Consider the following 19,781-nt stretch of genomic DNA (forward strand, 5'->3'; position numbering starts at 1 on the left):
CACTGTCTGGGGTAGAGATGTGGAGATGCTGATCATAGGGTGCACTGTGAGGATGAGGAATGTGGAGGTGCTGATCATGGGGATGCACGGTCAGTTTTTGTGATGTGGAGGTGATGATTGTTGGGATGCACTGTCAGGGTTAGTGACGTGGAGGTGCTGATCATAGAGAAGCACTCTCAGGTTCAATGATGTGGACATGCTGACCATAGAGATGCAATGTCAGTTTTAGTGTTGTGGAGGTGCTGATCCTTGGATGAACTGTCAGGGTTAGTGATGTGGAGGTGCTGATCATGAGGAAGCATTATCAGGGTTAGTGATGAGGAGAAGCTGATCATAGGGATGCACTGTCTGGGGTAGAGATGTGGAGATGCTGATCATAGGGTGCACTGTGAGGATGAGGAATGTGGAGGTGCTGATCATGGGGATGCACGGTCAGTTTTTGTGATGTGGAGGTGATGATTGTTGGGATGCACTGTCAGGGTTAGTGACGTGGAGGTGCTGATCATAGAGAAGCACTCTCAGGTTCAATGATGTGGACATGCTGACCATAGAGATGCAATGTCAGTTTTAGTGTTGTGGAGGTGCTGATCCTTGGATGAACTGTCAGGGTTAGTGATGTGGAGTTGCTGATCATGGGAATGCACGGTCAGGGGTAGTGATGTGTCGGGGATGGTCATAGGGATGCACTGTCTGGGTTAGTGATGTGGAGGTGTTGATCAAAAGGATGCACTGTCAGCACGTGTGTGATGTGGACGTGATGAGCACAGCGAGGCACTGTCAGGGTTAGTGATTTGGAAGTGCTAATCATAGAGATGCACTGACAGGATAGTGATGTGGAGGTGCTAATCATGGAGGTGCACTGTCAGGGTTAGTGATGTGCAGGCGCTCATAAAAGGAATGAACTGCCAGAGTTAGTGATGTGGAGGGTCTGATCATAGGAATGCACTGTCAGGGGTAGTGATGTGGAAGTGCTGATCATAGGGTGCACTGTCAGGGTTAGTGATGTGGAGGTGCTGATCGTAGGGATGCACTGTCAAGGTGTGTGATATGGAAGTGATGACCACAGCGAAGCACTGTCTGGGTTATTGATATGGATGAGCTGATCATAGGGATACACTGTTAGTGTTAAAGATGTGGAAGTGCTAATCATAGAGATGCACTGTCAGGGTTCGTGATGTGGAGGTGCTAATCATTGAGGTGCACTGACAGGGTGTGTGATGTGCAGGTGTTCATAAAAGGAATGAACTGCCAGAGTTAGTGATGTGTAGGTGCTGATCAAAGGGATGAACTGTCAGTGTTTGTAATGTGAAGGAGCTGATCACAGGGATTCACTGTCAGGGTTAGTGAAGTGCAGGTGCTCATAAAAGGAATGAAATGCCAGGGTTAATCATGTGGAGGTGCTGATCAAAGGAATGAACTGCCAATGTTGTAATGTGGAGGAACTGATCACAGGGATTCACTGTCAGCGTTAGTGATGTGGAGGAGCAGATCATAGGGATATCACTTTCAGGGTTAGTGAAGTGGAGGTTCTGATTTTAGGGATGCACTGTCAGGATGAGGGATGTGGAGGTGCTGATCATGGGGATGCACGGTCAGTTTTAGTGATGTGGAGGTGATAATTGTTGGGATGCACTGTCAGGGTTAGTGACGTGGAGGTGCTGATCATGGAGAAGCACTCTCAGGTTCAATGATGTGGACATGCTGACCTTAGAGATGCAATGTCAGTGTTAGTGATGTGGAGGTGCTGATCATTGTGTGCACTGTCAGGGTTAGTGATGTGGAGTTGCTGATCATACGAATGCACTGTCAGGGGTAGTGATGTGTCGGGGATGGTCATAGGGATGCACTGTCTGGGTTAGTGATGTGGAGGTGCTGATCATCGGGATGCACTGTCAGTGTGTATGGCGTGGAAATGATGAGCACAGCGAGGCACTGTCAGGGTTACTGATATGGATGAGCTGATTATAGGGACGCACTGTCAGGATTAGTGATGTGGAAGTGCTAATCATAGAGATGCATTGTCAGGGTAGTGATGTGTGGGTGCTAATCATGGAGGTGCACTGTCAGGGTTAGTGATGCGCAGGTGCTCATAAAAGGAATGAACTGCCAGGGTTATTGAAGTAGAGGTGCTGCTCAAAGGGATGAACCGTCAGTGTTTGTAATGTGGAGGTGCTGATCACAGGGATTCACTGTCAGGGTTAGTGATGTGGAGGAGCGGATCATAGGAATTCACTGTCAGGTTTAGTGAAGTGGAGGTGCGATTTTAGAGAAGCACTTTCAGGGTTAGTGATGAGAAGAAGCTGATCATAGGGATGCACTGTCTGGGGTAGAGATGTGGAGATGCTGATCATAGGGTGCACTGTCAGGATGAGGGATGTTGAGGTACTGATCATGGGGATGCACGGTCAGTTTTAGTGATGTGGAGGTGATGATTGTTGGGATGCACGGTCAGTGTTAGTGACGTGGAAGTGCTGATCATAGAGATGCACTCTCAGGTTCAGTGATGTGGACGTGCTGACCATAGAGATGCAATGTCAGGGTTAGTGATGTGGAGGCGCTGATCATAAGGATGCACTCTCAGTACGAGTGATGTGGAAGTGGTGATCATAGGTATGCACTGTCAGGGTTAGTGATGTGGAGATGCTGAACAGAGAGATGCACTGCCAGGATGATTGATGTGAAGGTGATGATCAGAGGATTGTACTGTCAGCGTTAATGTTGTGGAGGTGCTGATCATCGGGATGTACTGTCCTGGCTCCTGATGTGGAATTGATGATCATCGTGTTGTTCTCTCAGGGTTAATGATGTGGAGATGCTGCTGATAGAGATGTACTATCAGGGTTAATGATATGGAGGTGGTGGTCAGCGAGATGTTCTGTTAGGGCTAATGAGGTGGTGGTGCTAGTTGTAGAGATGTTCTGTCAGGGTTAATGATGAGGAGGAGCTGATCATAGGGATGAACTGTCAGGGTTTTTGATCTGTATCTTCTGCTCAGAGAGATGTTCTGTCAGGGTTAATGATGTGGAGGAGCTGGTCATAGGGATGAACTGTAAAGGTTAATGAAGTGGAGGTGCTGATCATAGTGTTGCACTGTCAGGGTTAGTGGTGTGGAGGTGCAGGTCATTGGGCTGTACTGTCAGGGTTACTGACGTGGCGCTGCTAATCATAAGGTTATATTGTCAGGGTTCGTAATGTGGAGGTTTGGTCATAGTGATGTACTGTCAGGGTGAATTATGTGGAGGTGATGGTTATAGAGATTGCTGTCAGGTATAATTATGTGGAGGTGCTAGTCATGGAGATGTACTGTCAGGGTTAATGATGCGTAGGTGATGATCATAGGGAGGTATTGTCAGGATTAATGTAGTGGAGGTGCTGGTCAAAGAGATGTACTGTCAGTGTTAATGATGTGGAGGTGGTGGTTGGTGAGATGTTCTGTTAGGGCTAATGAGGTCGTGGTGCTGGTAAAAGAGATGCACTGTCATGGTTAATGATGTGGATGTGCTGTTCATTGGGATGTACTGTCACAACAAGTGATGTGGAGGTACCAATCATCGGGATGCACCATCAGGGTTAGTGATGTGGCGGAGCTGGTTATAGGTATGCACTTTCATGGTTAGTGATGTGGAGGTGCTGTTCATTGGGATGTACTGTCATGACGAATGATGTGGAGATGCTGATCATCGGGATGCACGTCAGGGGTCGTAATGTGGAGGTGCTGATCCAAAGGTACACTGTCAGTGTTAGTGATGTGGAGGTGCTGATCGTAGGGATGCACTGTCAGGGTCAGTGATGTGGTATGCTGATCACAGGGATGCACTGTCAGGGTTAGTGATTCAGTGGTGTTTATAACAGCGATGAACTTTTAGGGTGAGTTATGTGGACGTTCTGATCACAGTGATGCATTGTCAGGGTGAGTGAAGTGGAGGTGCTGATCATACGGATGCACTGTCAGGGTTAGTGATATGGAGGTACTGATCAGAGGGATGCATTGTCAGCCTTAAGTGATGTGGAGGGGCTGATCATAGGGATGCACTGTCAGGACGAGTGATGTGTACGTGCTGATCAAAGATATACACTGTCAGGGTTAGTGATGTGGAGGTGCTGATTATAGTGATGAACTGTCAAGATTAATGATGTGGAGTTGCTGTTCATAGAGATGATCTGTCAGGGTTAATGATATGGCGGAGCTGGTCATTGTGATGTTCTGTAAGGGCTAATGATGTGGAGTGCTGATCATCGATTCATCGAGATGTACTGTCAGGGTTAATGATGTGAATGTGCTGGTCATAAATATATAGAGATATATTGTAAGTGTTAATGATGTGGTGGTGCTGATCATCGAGATGCACTGTCAGTGTTAATGGTGTGGTGATGCTAGTCATAGAGATGTACTGTCAGGTTTAATGATTAGATTAGATTACTTACAGTGTGGAAACAGGCCCTTCGGCCCAACAAATCCACACCGACCCGCCGAAGCGCAACCCTAACAATACGGGCAATTTAGCATGGCCAATTCACCTGATCCGTACATTTTGGACTGTGGGAGGAAACCGGAGCACCCGAAGGAAACCCACGCAGACACGGGGAGAACGTGCAAAATCCACACAGTCAGTCGCCTGAGGCGGGAATTGAACCCGGGTCTCTAGTGCTGTGAGGCAGCAGTGCTAACCACTGTGCCACCGTATCGCCCACGGATGTGGGTCTGCTGGTCATAGATATATACTGTCTGGTTTAATGGTGAGGAGGTTCTGGTCATACAGATGCGCTGTCAGGGTTAATTTTGTGGAGGTGCTGGTCATAGAGATTTACTGTCCGGGTCATGATGTGGAGGTGCTCTGTCAGCGAGATGTACTCCCAGGTTAGATGATGTGAAGGTGCTGGTCAGAGAGATGTACTGTCCGGTTTAATGATGTGAAGCTATTGGTCATAGAGTGGTAGAGGTGCACTGTCAGGGTAAGTAACGGGGAGGTATTGGTATGAGAATCATGAAGATGTACTGTCACGGTTAATGGTGTGGAGGTCCAGGTCATAGAGATATACTGTCATGGTTAATGGTGTGGAGATGCTGGTCATAGAGATGTACTGTCAGGGTTAATGATGTGGACGTGCTGGTCATAGCCTCAGATTTATACTGTCATGATTAATGATGCGGGAGGTGATGTTCATAGAAATGTACTGTCAGGATTAATAATGTGGAACTGCTGGTTATAGACATTTACTGTCAACGTTAACGATGTGGAGGTGCTGTTCTTAGAGATGTACTGTTAGGGTTAATGATGCAGAGGTGCGGGTCATAGTTGTACTGACAGGGTTAATGATGTGGAGTTGCTCTGTCATAGCGACACACGTCATGGTTGGTGACGTGGAGGTGCTGGTCATAGAGATGTACTGTCAGGGCTGATGATATAGTGGTGCTGATCATATTCATGTATTATCAGGATAAATGATGTGGAGCTCCTGGTCATAGAGATGCAGTGTCACGATAAATGATGTGGAGGCGCTGGTCATGGAGTTGTACAGTCAGGGTTAATGATGTGGAGGTGCTGATCATAGGGATGTACTGTCAGTGTCAGTGATGTAGAGATGCTGATCAAAGGGATGTACTGTCAGAGTTTTTGATGTGGAGGTGCTGATCATAGAAACGTCCAGTCAGGGCTAATGATGTGGAAGTGCTGATCATAGGGAAGTACTGTCACGACCATTGATTTGAGGTGCTGTTCATGGGGATGTTCTGTCTGGGTTAATGATGTGGAGATGCTGATCATCGAGATCTACAGTCAGGTAATGATGTAGCGGTGCTCATTATGCTAATGCACAGTCAGGTTTAATGATCTGGAGATGATAATCAGAAATGTAGAGTCAGGACTATGATTTGAAGGTGCTGATCATAGAGATGTAGTGTCTTAAATCAGGCAGGGGCCTGGGTAATTGGAGAGGTTTAGAGACAAAGTCCAGACTTTTAGACCAGCGTGTGAATGATGGGCCCAACAGCCTAATTCCAGCGCTGTAAACACTCAACAGCACGATGACACCCGACATGCAACATTCATCACATTTTGCCTTTTGTTTTATTATTGACGTTATTATTGACTTTACTCTGAAAGAGATGCATGGAGAGTCGTTGTACATGCAGTCAGATCTGTGTATTGTTGGGTTGAGGTGCATTGCATACAGCAACAACATCTGAGAGCGGATTGATTTCCTGCCCCTTACAATCTCAATTTTAACATGTTATTTCCTCATCAATTTCACTTGGTGTAAAATGTTTTACTTTTAATATATTTTCATCACAGTACATTGACTCCCTTAGCACGTTATAAATTTCGACAGAGCAGTACCTTGTTTCTCTTTAAATAAACAGAATATGAACGTATCGGATTGGAGACCATATCTTCTCACGGAAAGAGTAAAAGATAGACAGAATTCTCTCTGAAAAATATGTAGCCCTTGCTGAGAAAACTGACGAGGTAAGCAGAATCTATAGAAAGAAGAGAAAGGTGTGTTCTGCTGCTGGCAGGAGAAAGGTTAACCCATGTGGTATGGGGGTAAAAGATTTTAGGAGAACAGAATAAAGTAGGGAACTAATAATTTCTGAGCAATTGCAATGGGGATGGTTCTGAACAACGAATTAGATGGTTTGTAATAGTGTGGAAGCTGAAGATGTTTAATAACAAACGGTTTCATCGAACAAAATGATTGGGAATTGGTTCAGGCGAATTCTAACTATTCAGAAAATTGGAGAAAGAGCAGACCGCAAAGCACGTTCAAACTCTTCCATCTGTTCGACCAGTCAACCCAAACGGAGCTGATTTTAGTTTTCAAAACCGGTGTCTTGTCCATTCTCCATATGCCATGATTCCCTGAGACACCAGCAATCCGCCTATTCCAATCTGATATTTATTCAGTGATGGTGCATCCACAGTCCCATGCGATTGAGAATATTGAAGATTCAGTGACCTGAGAGTGAAGTGCTGACTCCTCATATTTGTCATAAATAATCTGCTCTTTATTCTGACACAGTATTCTTTTTGTTTAAGATTCCCAGGTTTTCGGAATAAGTTCTGAGCATTCAGGAACCTGCTTCTTCAGAATTTGATACATTCCAATGTAATTGCCTTTCAACTTGCTAAGCTACAGACCCAATTTATTCCAATTCTCAGCATTGGAGCATCCTGTCTGCCAAATAGTGAATCTTATCTTTTATGAATCATTAATGTGTATTGGCCATTGTTGGCTGTGACACAGTTGCTCTGCTGAGGAGCAGGTGAGTTTGGTCGGCTAAATCCACAATGATGAAAGGGAAGGAGTTTCAGGATTTTTCACCTAACGTCACTTGTAGTGTTGAGATGTTTTTCCAAGCCAGGGTGGCAAGTGGCTTGGTGTGGAATTGACAACTGGTAGTGCTCCCATTGATCTGCTCTGCTTGACACTCCAGATGATCATGCCGTGGATCTGGAAGCTGCTCTGTGAGGAACCTTGGTGAATTTCTGCTGTGCATCTTGTCTATGGTACACACAGCTGCCACTGAGTGTTGGTGGTGGAGACAGGGAATGTTTATAGTTGTGATTCTGAGAAAGTAGCATAGCAAGTTTATTCTACTTAAACATGTAGAGCACAACTGTTTGGTTATACAAGTCTGTTAATTGTGCAAATGTCCATGAGATTTTAAACAGGTTCACATCTTATCTGACCATAGGCTGAGGGATATCATGTGACTGTTTCGAAATTTCATCTCAAAAATCTGGGAATGAGCTGATTGACAAAGATTGTGTTATAGGTAGATAAACTCAGTGCAGTGTAAGTTGCAGCACACAGACCATATATGTAAATCTTTACGTATGCATCTCTCTGGATATGTGTGTGATTGTATATTGATGTGTGTTTCTGGCTCTGTGTCTGTGTTTCTGATCTTTATGACTATCTCTGTCTGACTATCTGTGTGCACGTGTGTGTGTGTTAGTTTGTCTCAGTGCGTGCATTCACGTGCGTCTCTATCTTACTGTGCCACTTTGGTCCTGTGTCTCTGTGCAGTGGGCTTGCAGTTGTTTCGGGCACTTATCCATTACATCTGGTTATTCAAAAATCTGTCTGTCTTCAGTCTATTCTGTATTTAAATTGATACAATGCCGTTGGTCATGTTGCCATGTCCTCTGCCTGCAATGGGACACAGTTTGTCCTGGAGGGAAGTTTAAATGAATGAAGGAAATAACTCTGATAAATCAATGTGCCACCATCTGCTGGCCGCCTCACGCCACTGCACAAGCGGAAGGCTTTTTTTTGAAGGACAATGTGCTCCTGATATTCTATTATTTCTGACAGTGTCACACTGAGTGACACAAAGGCGCAAGGGTCTGCGTAGTGACGTCACCCCAAAATGACCGCCCCAATGGGGAATGACGGAGAAGGAGGATGTGGGATTAGGCAAGAGGTGAAACCGGACAGGCTGTGTAATGTTGCAGAGTGGCTCCCTCTGGAGGTCTGGAGGAGGAATCAGCAGCCACTCTCTGAATGAATGAATCACGATTTTTTAAGATAAATGTCGCAGTGGATCATGTATTTTCTTTTCATCATTCTGGAATAAGGCAACAGGCACCTGCTGAAATAGCAAAATTAATTAATTACTTCAGTGCTACAAGACAGGAAATGACTAAGATTTAGGAACCACTGAAGGATGAAAACATTTAATAATAATATACACACCATCCAGGGATGTGCAGACTGGGTGGCTTGGCCATGGTAAATGCAGGGTTTCAGGATTCCTTCACAGGAATTGTTCTGTTTGAACAGCTAAACGCTGCTTACACTGAAAACCAAATTAATAGCTAAGCATTTCGAAAAGGTTATTTGGATAGAGGTTATGGGAGTATTGAAATATCATATCCATAAAAGCTCAAAATATACTTTAAAAAAACAGGAGCTTCCAAATGGCCAGTTCCTAGTTATAGGAAGAATGTTATTGATCTGAGATGGTCTAGAAGAAATTTACCAGGATTTTACCAGAAATGGAAGACTTGTGTTATGATTAGATTATATTCCCTACAATGTGGAATCAGGCCGTTTGGCACAACAAGTCCACACTGATCCTTTGAAGAGTAACCCACCCACACCCATTTCTCTCTGACTGATGCACCTAACACTATGGGCGATTTAGCATTGCCAATCCACCTGATCTGCACATCTTTGGACTGTGGAAGGAAACTGGAGGACCCAGAGGAACCCAACGCAGACACAGGGAGAATGTACAAACTCCGTACAGACAGTAACCAGAGGCTGGAATCGAACGTGGGTTCCTGGTGCTGTGAGGCTGCGTTGAAAACCACCGAGCCGCCCCTAAATAGAGATTTAATAGCACACCTCTGGAGCAGATGGGTCCTGAACCAGGATCTTCTATCTCAGTGGTAAGCACACTATCACTGCACCATAACAGCCCTCAACATTTAAAGAATTGTGGACTGTCTGAAATCTTTTTTTCCACTGTCGAGTAGGAGTTTGGGAGGCGATCTGATATAAGTTTATAAAGTGATAAGAGGTATAGAGTTAATGGTATTTATCTGTTACCGACGATGGGCAATTCCAAGAGAATGGAACATAACTTTTAAGGAGAGAGATTTAAAAAAGACATGAGCAATTTTTTGCACAAACGGTAGCTTTCATGTCACATGAAAAAGGAGAAGTTGGAAGCAATGTGACAGTATGTTTAGTGATCATGAATTTGCTTTCTCTTTATTATTGTTGGATCAAATGGTTGCTCAGTGCATTTAAGAAAATAAACCACGTCTTTTCACAGTTCATAGAACTAGGCTAACACACACATAGAGATAAAGCAATCTGTATATATCCATTTGTATTTCCATTCACTATTTTTGGTCAGGGAATACTGACTGCAGTTAGTAAATAATAGAGTGAATAGCAGGCAGGAGCAAACTGTCCCAGAAAAATGAAATGCCTGTTTTCTGTGGTACATGCATCACATTAAACACAAGAGGGATAGGCACAGAGGCAGTTCGAGGAATTGGTTCATCACCTTTTGAAATTAAATCATTTATTCCTTCAAACATGGAGTGTGCAAACACGCACACACACACACACACACACAGACTCAGAGACACACATCAACATGAACAACGGCTTGTGTCAATGTAAACAGAGGAAGGACTGACAGGGAACAAGACAGAGGGTTTTTGTTAGCACAATTTCAATCGATACAACACTGAAGACAGCCAGGATCCTATTGCACAGAGACACAGACACTGAGAGAAACACAGTAATACACATACAGAGACACATGAGCAGATACATACATGTTTTCACACACACAGCGAAAGACAGATACAGAGAAACTCACGACAATATAGGTGCACACAGATTCAGATACACAGACACACAATCAAGCAAACAGATGCACATATATATAAACACACACACATATAAAGGGACACACGTGACACATAGAGACACACTCATCCTCTCCTTCATACTCAATATCACCATCTCTCAAACTCATACAATCTGTGCATGAAAGGGACATGGAAAATCTCGCTATCTCTTACAGTTTCTCTCTCTCACACTGACTCTTGCTGACTCTCTCTCACACACACTCTTGCTATCCCTGTCTCATACACAAACTCCCTACCTCTCTCATGTGGAATTTCGCTATCTCTGTCTCACAAATCCCGCTCTCTCTCTGCATAATTCCATGATCTCTCTCACACAATCCTATTGAATCTCTTGCACAATCCCACGAAATCGCTCTCTCTCATAACATTCTAGATGTCCCTCGGGTGTGCCATGGGACCAGGGAATAAGGAAAGGAGGGTGGGTTTTAGGATTTAAGCTCGATGATTAGCCTTGATTATTTTGGATAACACGACATGCTCGAGGAGCCAAATGACCTATCTTTTATCTTTGTTTGGGATTTCTCCAGATTCACTGACCAAGACCCACATTGGTTGGGAGAGAAAACTGTGAGGACGACGAAACAGGCTGTGTACCGATATGGAGAGATTCACTGAGTTGGCAACTAATTAGCAGATGGAGTGTAATGTCGAGAAATATTCCTTTGCAGGAGAGATGTTCATACAAACTCAGGTAGCAATGAAACATCCCATTACCTGCCCTTACCACATTTCCAGACCCAGTGAAATTTTGACATTGAGGGAGCACAGTTTTCTGAACAGATAATACTACACTGCAACATTAAGGTATTCAGTGTAACAGACTTTGCTACATTCCATCATTTTGGCTTTCTATGTCTTTTGAAGTATATTTCAAACACTGTCAGACTGAAACTAATGCTGTGATATAATTCATGCTAGTTGCTGTCGATTTGGGCATAAGCGGAAGGATTTGAAAAAGTGCCTCACAGCAGGCTGGTGCAGGACGTTGAATCTCATGGGATCCGGGGTATGTTGGATAGATGGATATAGAACTGACTTGGTCACAGAAGACAGTGAATACCAATGAAATGGTTTTGTTCCGAATGGGGTTCAGTCGCGTGTCGATGTTCCAGAGGGATCAGTGTTAGTAACTTGGTTGATTGTAATACATATCAATGATGTGGAGGAAAATGTAATTTGGCGATTTGTAAGTTTGCAGATGGCACCAAAATTGGTAAACTGGCAAAGCAAATCGCGGAAATAGATACATTGCAGATTTGGAAAGAGGAAGGGTGGATGGAGTTTAATTTACACAAATGATGCATTTGGACAATCAAATTCAGGTGCGAATTATACAGTAAATGTAAGACCCTAAGGAGCATTGACATACCGAGGGATTTGGGCATACAGGTCCACAGATTACTGAAAGTGGCAACAAGGTAGTCAAGAAAGCACACAGACATTTGTTTTCATTGACTCAAGCATTGAATGTAAAAGTTGCCAATTTATGTTACCACTTTACAAAACTTCCATTTGGTTACATTTACAATATTGTGTACAGTTGTGCTCGCCACATTGCTAGGAGGATGTGGACACATTGGAGAAGGCGCAGAGAAGATTTACCATGATGTTGCCAGGTCTGAAGACTTTTCGTTCTGAGGCGAGGTTGTTTAAACGCGGACTGATTTCACAGAAAGAGGCGCAGGATGGGGAATTCCAAGACGAGGGGCCACACTTTTAAAGAGAGATTCAAAAAGAAATGGGAACAATTGTTTTTTTTTTATTACACAGAGAGTGGTTCACATGTGGAAGGAACTTCCCTTGGAAGTGATGGATCTGGGCACAGTTACAGCGTTAAAAGACATTATGATAAGTACAAGAATTGGAAAAGGTTGGAGGGATCTGGGCCAGGAGCAGACAGACAGGACTAGTTTAGTTTGGGATATTTGGCTAAAAGGACTAGTTGGATAAAAGAATATGTTTCTATGCTGTCTGACTGTAAGAGGGCACGTGTTCAAGTTGAGGTGGGACATTTAGAGGGAAGTTGTGGGAAACATTTTTAACAAAGAGGCTTGTAGGTACCTGGAACGCACTGGTGGGGGAGTAGGCATGTTAGCAAAGATTAAGATGCATTTGATAAACACATGAACGGGAGGCGAACAGAGGGAAACAGTGCATGGGGAGAAAGGAGAATGTCAAGATAAAGATTCAAAATCAGCACAAGCTTGGTGGGATACAGAGCCTGTTCCTGTGTTGTATGGTACTTTTAAATTAGATGAGAATGTTGCTGTGTAAAATTGTGAGACAATATGAAACAGTATTGTCCGAGTGTTTGGCTGATCTTGTACACAATAATCAGATAATTAGTGGTATAGCCAGCAAATCAGAGGGCAAATAATACATTGCCAAGTATGTCCAGGAGCTTGTATTAGGAACGTGAGGACTTCTTGCTCTGAATCACTCGATGTCAGGTATAGATTTCACTGAAGGTATTGAAGAGAGTGTAAATGGAGTCACACTGTCGTACAAAGATTCAGTCAAACTCTCACACACCAATCTCAATCATAATCATTCACACAGAAACACTAAATTTCATAAACTGACACAAGAAGCTCACACCCACAAGCACCCTCAGTAATGCGCACATACATGCATGTACTTACATATTTTCACACAGACAGAAGCACACCCACACAAATACGCACTAAAATTCAAATATTCTTTTCGTGAATCCACTTTAGAGAGGAATACATCTCTTTCCTTTTGCAGGTGCATACAAAATCCTACACTGTATATGCACACACAGCCACACACTCTCAAAAACACACACACTCACTCCCTCACACACACAAACTATGTGGTGCACCATTCCATTCAGGTGTGTTTTATTACTAATATACTTTCTTTTCAAATTGCAGACAGCACACCACATTTCCCAGTCGGAAAATGTGGCATTTTATAAATTCCTGTTTTCATGATGACTCCAGGCTAACTCTCTGAAACAGATTACTGCAAGCATAAGAGGTACAGTTAGTAAGTTTTGAGCTGACACCCAAATTGGAGGTGTCGTGGACATCGAAGGAGGTTACCTCAGATTACAACAGGATCTTGATCAGATGGGCCAGTGGGCTGAGAAGTGGCAGATGGAGTTTAATTCAGATAAATACGAGGTGCTGCATTTTGGGAAAACAAATCTTAGCAGGACTTTTAGACTTAATGGTAAGGTACTAGGGAGGATTGGTGAACAAAGAGACTTTGGAGTGCAGGATCACAGCTCCTTAAACGTGGAGTCACAGGTAGATTTGATAGTGAAGAAGACGTTTTGTATGATTTCTATATTTGATCATAATATTGAATACAAATGTTGGGAGGTCATGTTGTTGCTGTACAGGACATTGGTTGGGCCAGTATTGGAATACTGCGTCAATTTCTGGACTCCTTCCTATCGGAAAGATGTGAAACTTGAAAGGGTTCAGAAAATATTTACAAGGATGTTGCCAGGGTTGAAGGATTTGAGCTATAGGGAGGGAGTAAACAGGCTGAGATTATTTTCGCTGGAGCATCAGAGGCTGAGGGGTGACCTTATTGAGGTTTACAAAATTTTAAGGGGCATGAATAGCATAAGTAGGCAGAGTTTTTATTCACTGGGGTCGGGGAGTCCATAACTAGAGGCCATAGGTTTAGATTGAGAAGGAAAAGATTTAAAAGAGACCTAAGGGGCATCTTTTTCACACAGAGGGTGATCTGTATGGAATGATCTGCTGGAGGAAGCGGTGAAGGCTGGTACAATTGCAACATTTAAGAGGCATTTAGTTGGTTATAAGAATAGGAAGGGTTTGGAAGGATATGGGCCGGCAGTCTTTCATGTTAGCACATCACTGACATTAACTTTATAAATAGGGAAATGCTGAGCTGTAGGTTTGATATCGAGACGTTTCATTACCTGGCTCAGTAACGTCGTCAGTGGCGACCTCCAAGTGAAGCGAAACTGTTGTCTCCTGCTTTCTATTTATATGTTTATCCTGGATGGGTTTCCTGGGGGTTGGGGTGATGTCATTTCCTGTTCATTTTCTGAGGGGTTGATGGAGGGTATCTGGATCTATGTATATGTTTATGGCGTTGTGGCTGGAGTTCCAGGCCTCTAGAAATTCTCTGGCATGTCTTTGCTTAGCCTGTCCCAGGATAGATGTGCTGTCGTAGTCGAAATTGTGTTTTTTTCCATCCGTGTGTAGGGCTACGAGAGAAAGAAGGTCGTGTCTTTTTTGTGGCTAGCTGGTGTTCGTGTATCCTGGAGGCTGACTTTCTTCCTGTTTGTCCTACATAGTGTTTGTGGCAGTCCTTGCATGGAATTTTGCAGACAATGTTGGTTTGGTCCATGGGTTGTACTGGGTCTTTTAAGTTTGTTAGTTTTTGTTTGAGAGTGTTGGTGGGTTTGTGTGCTATTAGGATTCCAAGAGGTCTTAGTAGTCTGGCTGTCATTTCTGAAACTTATTTGATTTATTGTAAGCTGGTTAGGGTTCCTGGCTGTGTTTGGTCTGCTTGGCGTGGTTTGTTCTTGAGGAATCTGGGGACTGTATTTTTTGAGTATGTGTTCTCCTTGAATGCGTTTCATAGGTGGTTCTACTCTGTTTTCCGAAGTTCATCTGTGCTGCAGTGTGATGTGGCTCCTTTGAATAGTGTTCTGATACAGCTTCACTTGTGCGTGTTGGGATGGTTGCTGGTGTAGTTAAGTATTTGGTCGGTGTTTGTCGGTTTTCTGTATACACAGTTTTGTAGTTCTCCGTTATCCTTTCTTTCAACTGTGACATCCAGGAATGCGAGTTTGTTATCGGTTTCTTCATCCTTAGTGAACTTTATGCCTGTGAGGGTGTTGTTCATGATATTAAATGTTTCTTCTATCTTGTTTCGTTTTGTGATGACAAAGGTGTAATCTGCGCAGTGGACATAGATTTTTCGTTTCATGATTGGTACGGCTGTTTGTTCTAGTCTTTGCATTACCGCTTCTGCTATCAATCATAATTGAGGAGATCCCATGGGTGTGCCGTTAGTTTGTTTGTAGATTATGTTGTTGAAGGTTAAGTGAGTGGTGAAGCACAGGTCCACTAGCTTCATGATGTTTTCGTGGTAATGTGATTGATGGTGGTTGGAGTGTGTGTGATGGTCTCTTCTAAAAGTGTCGTAAGTGTTTCTTTTGCCAGGTCGATGTTCATGGAGGTGAACAGTGCTCTTACGTCAAATGAGGTCATTGCTTCATCTTCCTCTATTTTGGTGCTATTGATGATTTTAGCAATTCCTGGTTGGAGTGGATGGTGTGCTGTGACTCTTCTACTAGTTATTTCAGTCTTGCACGTAGTTCTTTCGCCAGTCTATAAGTTGATGTTCCGGGTATTTCGACTGGGACAACACACCTATCCTGGGATAAGCTAAACAAAAACATACCATGGAACTCCCAGAGGCCTGGCACTCCAACCACAACGCCATAAACAAACGCATAGATCTAGATGCCATCTATGAACCACTCAGAAAACAGGAAATGAAATCACCACAAACCCCAGGAACCCCAACCAGAACAAACATATAAATAGAATGCAGGAGGCAACAGCTTCGCTTTACTTGGAGGTCGCCACTGATGTTGTGACCTAGCCAGGGATTGAAACGTCTGGATATCAATCCTACAGCTCAGCGAGCAAACATACACCCTATACCTCAACCTGAGCTACAAACCTTCACAAACCTTGCAATAAATGAGATTTTAAAGAAAAGAATGGGCACTTTTGGGATAGAGAGAAAGGCTTCTTGCTGCTTCTGGATCGAGGACGAGAATCACTGTCTTCAGGTCGGAAAATATGCTGAAATCCTTTCAGAATTTTGATCACTTACTTATTACACTTATACATATAAATTTATAAAGTATCAGACACATTGATATAGAGTTATGAGTAATATTATGTTTATATTCATTCATGGAATTGTGGCATTTCTAGCTGGACCAGCATTTGTTGCCCATAAACCGCTGATCTGGAGGAAGTGTCAGTGAGCTGCCTTCCTGAACTGTCGCTATCCACTTGGGGCAGGTAAATTCACAGTGGTGGAACTGAAATGGAAGTGGCATTGGTTGAAAATCTTGGAACTCCTTCTCTTACATAACTGTGGGTTTACCGTTCATTCCGTGCGTCTGGAAACTGTGCTGTACTTTGGTGAGTTTCTGCAGTGCAGCTTGCCCATTGTAAACACTGTGGTTGCTGAGTGTCGGCCGTGGAGACAGGGGATGCTTGTGACTGTGATGCCGAGCAAGCTACCTACATGTGGCTGCAAGAGCAGGGTCAGAGATACTGCCACCAGTAAGTCTCCTCCTGACACCCCAAATTCTATTCACCATCAACGAGGCATATGTCAGGAGTGTGATGGAATACTCCCCACTTGCCTGGATGGGTGCAGTTACAACAATACTCAAGAAGCTTGACACCAGTGTGCTTTTATGACACCACATCCACAAACATTCATTCCCTTCACCACATGTTGTCAGTAGTAGCAGTATGTACTATCTGGAAGATGCCTTGCAGAAAATCACCAAAGACCCTTAGACAGCACTTTGCAAACCCACAACTAATTCAATCACGAAGGACAAGGGTAGCAGGTACGTGGGAACACCATTACCTGCGAGTTCCCCTCCAAGCCACTCCACACTGATTTGTGAAGTCCTGGATTTCCCTCCCGAGCAGCATTGTGGGTTAAATCACTGCTAGTGGGCAGCAATGATTCAAGATGTCCCCTCGCCATCACCTTCCCAAGGTCAAATAGGAATGGGCAATCAGTGCTGGCCAACCAGAGACACTCAAGTCCCTCAAACGAATTATTTTATAAAGAAACTAGGGAGAGCACAGGTGTTCCTGATGTAGTCTGACATTAATTTTGTTCCGACGATTTACTTTGTGGAATCTGTTCTGTGAAATAAAAATGAAGAAAACTGGATATTCTCAGTGCGTCAGAGAGGGTAAACTCAACAGGTTGAGTCATTCCTTGCCCAAATGGAATGCATGTTGCCAAGTTGCTGCTACTCATTTTCCTTTCGGTCCATTCCTCTCGTGGACTGTTCGCTCCATTATCTGCTGCATTTAATTGTTGACTTTCAGGTTTTACTTGGATTTTTTATTCATCAATTGAATTATTTTTATAACTGGACTTTTTAAGGTATATTTTAACTGTTCTCTGAAAGTTTTCTGTGTCACCACACAAATAAGTGCATTTGAGCAGTAGCCTAAGTCCCGCAGCATATATGTGACTTGTTCAAAGAGTTGGAAAGCAGCAGAATCCAAGAAATAACCAGCTTGAAAGCGATATAAAATATACATCAACCAGAAAAATAGGAAACTGGCAGATATGGAAAATAGTAAAATTTTAGAATTCCGTCTGGTCTCTTCCTCTAGGTCATTCACTGATTTTCTCTGACCCCTGGGTCCTTTTTGCATCTTAATGGATTCAAATATATGCCTGATAATCAGGACGTTGATAAAAAGGACAAAAATGAATGGTACAAATGGTGTTAAAAAATGTTCAAAATATTTAAAACTTGCCCACCGACGTTCAAGGTAATAACTAGCCCTGATATAGCAGAACCACGGAACTTCATTGATGAACTTTCTAGGTTTATATCGAAAGTAGTTGGGAATGTTCTTTATAGTAAAGATAATGCAGATTGTTGCTACAACCTTCATTGCAGTTTTCTTTGTGCAATATTTAGCTTTCATCTGATGAAAACAAATGGCAACAAATTGATCAAACGAAAAAGCAGCAGTGAACCAGACAGAACAATCAACAGTCAAGAGGCTCAAGACAGAGATAATACTACAGACAGGAGTGATGTCCAGGAAACATGTTGGATAATAATAGGAACGAAATCGATCAAGTATAGCATCAAAAGTAATGAACAGCAGATCAGACAATGTCATGGCCAACAGATTTCGGCACGGTGGCACAGTGGTTAGCACTGCTGCCTCACAGCGCCTGAGACCCGGGTTCAGTTCCCGACTCAGGCGACTGACTGTGTGGAGTTTGCACGTTCTCCCCGTGTCTGCGTGGGTTTCCTCCGGGTGCTCCGGTTTCCTCCCACAGTCCAAAGATGTGCGGGTCAGGTGAGTTGGCCATGCCAAATTGCCCGTAGTGTTAGGTAAAAGGGGTAAATGTAGGGGTATGGGTGGGTTACGCTTCGGCGGGTCAGTGTGGACTTGTTGGGCCGAAGGACCTGTTTCCACACTGTAAATAATCTAAATAATCTAATCTAAAAAGATAGCAAGTGGTGCATTTCGAAAGTGCGCACTTTTCCCCAGTCAAGAATACAATCGCCACTAGAATAACTGTAAGAGAAAGTAAAAAGAACTTGAAGTTACAATTTAGAGAAGGTCTGTGCCTGAATCTAGGAAGTTAGTGAAAATTGCTATTCCACATCACACAATGTGTCAAAATTGTAAACCTGAGCAGCAAACTCTCTCTGAATGAATTATTTGCACTTTTAAAAGACATAGGGAAGATCATGATCAGCAGATTACTCCGAGAAAAACGGTCATGTACTCAGTGCTTAATTAGGGTCGGCAGCTGTTTATTCCACCTGCTTTATAATTTCCTGTGACTGGCTGGAGTTTCCCGTAAGACCACAACATCCTCACAAAGACACCACGGCTCAATAAAACAAAGAATGGGAGACACATAATATTGACATTGATTGCACAATTCCTGTAATTTGTTAAGGAGTTGCCACTGCTCAGATTGAATATCGACATGATATCAACTACAGTACAGGCCACTGAATTATTCCACAATGTTCAGGAATAGATGCCCTGCACAATGTGAAAAAAAAAGATTATCCGGCACTGAGTTCCTCCCTCATGTGATGAAGGGCTCATGCCCAGAACGTCGACTCTCCCGCTCCTTGGATGCTGCTTGACCTGCTGTGCTTTTCCAGCAACCCACTCTCAACTCTGATCTCCAGCATTTGCAGTGGTCACATTCTCCTATAGAATTGAACATCCAAACAATCTGTTCCATGGAAGTATTCAGCAGTGAATGCAACTGCCATGTCCCAGGTTGGATACACACTACAATCAAAAGAAATTCAACGTTTGGCACAGGCACCCCGACTTGTACAAGACCCCACCCAAATGATATCTGAATCCATGCAAGATTTGTCATTGCAAATATATGGTTTGAAAGTTGCACACTTTACCTGGGATTAAGCAACGCTTCCTGCCTGATGTCCAGTCTCATGTTTCCTCACCGAGACCATCTCCTGAACAGAGACCCACCCCCACTCCCCTCACAGATATAGAGGACAAGCTGGGGATAGAAATAACGATAGTTTACTCAGAACTCGCCGTGGAGATCATGAGAATTGTAACACAGCTTTTTCGA

The sequence above is a fragment of the Hemiscyllium ocellatum genome, chromosome 44 (genome assembly GCF_020745735.1).
Source record: "Hemiscyllium ocellatum isolate sHemOce1 chromosome 44, sHemOce1.pat.X.cur, whole genome shotgun sequence".
NCBI lineage: Eukaryota > Metazoa > Chordata > Chondrichthyes > Orectolobiformes > Hemiscylliidae > Hemiscyllium > Hemiscyllium ocellatum.